Here is a 2,229-nt window from a genome sequence, read left to right on the forward strand (position 1 = left end):
TGGAGCCGCCCGTGCCCATACAGGGCAGCCCCGGGACGGTCCCGGTTCAAGGCTCCGTCCGGCCGTTCCTGGCAGCTCGGGGCCGTCGCGCAGCCCGTGCCCAGGACCGGAGCAGCAGGACCCGGCCGTGCCCAAGGTGTCCCCAGCTGTGTCACCCCATGCCCATGGCCCGTGCACAGACCCGTGCCAATGGCATTAGCCCATGCCAAAGGCCCCAGAGCAGCCCAGGGACACCCTGGGTGCCAGTGGTCTTTCCAGGGCCAGGGGTCCCCGCTCGTCCCGCACATTCCCCGAGCAGCAGCAGACACCGGAGCGGCCTCTGGCTCCAGCCTCCTCCTTGCCCGCGGGAGGCCGCGCGGGGCAGGGCGCCCGTGGGCGGCACCAGGGCAGCTGGGTGCTGTGTGTGTGGGGAGGCCTCGCCGCGGGCGCCTATTTGCAGAGCCGTAATTTGCCGGCCCCCTGGGCCGTTTCTAAAAGGGGCTCTCTGGGTGCGCGGCGCTGCGGGGAGGCACCCGGGGCTGCCGGGGGGCCACGTGGCGCGGCGGGCGCGGGGCCACGCCGGGGCGCCCGCCTAATGGCGCGCAGGGCGCTATTTTCCTCGCGCCGCGCCGCTGACCTTTCCGTTCTGGTTGCGCGGGCACTAAAAGTGGCGTCTCCCGATGCGTCGCTCTTCTAAATCGGGCTGCGGTGGCCGCTGCTAAATGCGGTGCTGGAAACAGGGCTCGGGGCTGGAAATAGCCGCAGCGGCGGCACCTCCCGCCGCCGGCCCGCCTGCTGCCCGCCCGGCCTGCGCCCATGGGCGCAGCCGCTTTGTGTCCCCGTGGGGCACAGCGGCTTCATGTGCCCATGGGCACACCGGCTTCATGTCCCCATGGGCACAGCGGCTTCGTGTCCCCATGGACACGGCGGCTTTGTGTCCACATGGGGCACAGAGACTTCATGTGCCCATGGGGACAGCGGCTCCGTGTCCCCATGGGCGCAGCAACTTCATGTCCCTGTGGACGCAGTGGCTTTGTGTCCCCATGGAGCACAGAGGCTTCGTGTCACCGTGGGCACAGCAGTGGCTCCGTGTCCCTGTGGGCACAGAGGCTTCATGTGCCCATGGGCGCAGCAGGTTTGTGTCCCTGTGGGTGCAGCAGTGTCGGGTCCCCATGGGCGCAGCACCTTCGTGTCCCTGTGGGCAGCGGTGGCTTCATGTCACCATGGGGCACAGCAGTGTCGTGTCCCCACGGGCGCAGCGACTTCGTGTCCCCGCAGCGGGTCTAGCTGCATGCCCAGTGCTGCATGCCCACTGCTGGACACTGCAGCCCCGCGGTGCAGCACGGCACGGTGGGCACTGCAGCCCTGCGGTGCAGCACGGCACGGTGGGCACTGCAGTCCCGCGGTGCAGCATGGCAGGGTGGGCACTGCAGTCCTGCAGTGCAGCACGACACGGTGGGCACTGCAGCCCTGCGGTGCAGCACGGCACGGTGGGCACTGCAGCCCTGCAGTGCAGCATGACACGGTGGGCACTGCAGCCCTGCGGTGCAGCACGGCACAGCGGGCACTGCAGTCCCGCGGTGCAGCACGGCACGGTGGGCACTGCAGCCCTGCAGTGCAGCACGGCACGGTGGGCACTGCAGTCCCGCGGTGCAGCACGGCACAGCGGGCACTGCAGCCCCGCGGTGCAGCACGGCACGGTGGGCACTGCAGCCCCGCGGTGCAGCACGGCACAGCGGGCACTGCAGCCCCGCGGTGCAGCATGGCACGGTGGGCACTGCAGCCCTGCGGTGCAGCACGGCACAGCGGGCACTGCAGCCCCGCGGTGCAGCACGGCACGGTGGGCACTGCAGCCCTGCAGTGCAGCACGGCACGGTGGGCACTGCAGCCCTGCGGTGCAGCATGGCACAGCGGGCACTGCAGCCCTGCGGTGCAGCACGGCACGGTGGGCACTGCAGCCCTGCGGTGCAGCACGGCACAGCGGGCACTGCTGCCCCGCGGTGCAGCACGGCACGGTGGGCACTGCAGCCCCGCGGTGCAGCACGGCACGGCGGGCACTGCAGCCCTGCGGTGCAGCATGACACGGTGGGCACTGCAGCCCTGCGGTGCAGCATGACACGGTGGGCACTGCAGCCCTGCAGTGCAGCACGACACGGTGGGCACTGCAGCCCTGCGGTGCAGCACGGCACAGTGGGCACTGCAGCCCTGCGGTGCAGCACGGCACAGTGGGCACTGCAGCCCTGCGGTGCA

The sequence above is a fragment of the Nothoprocta perdicaria genome, unplaced genomic scaffold (genome assembly GCF_003342845.1).
Source record: "Nothoprocta perdicaria isolate Ctin4 unplaced genomic scaffold, notPer1 scaffold_447, whole genome shotgun sequence".
NCBI lineage: Eukaryota > Metazoa > Chordata > Aves > Tinamiformes > Tinamidae > Nothoprocta > Nothoprocta perdicaria.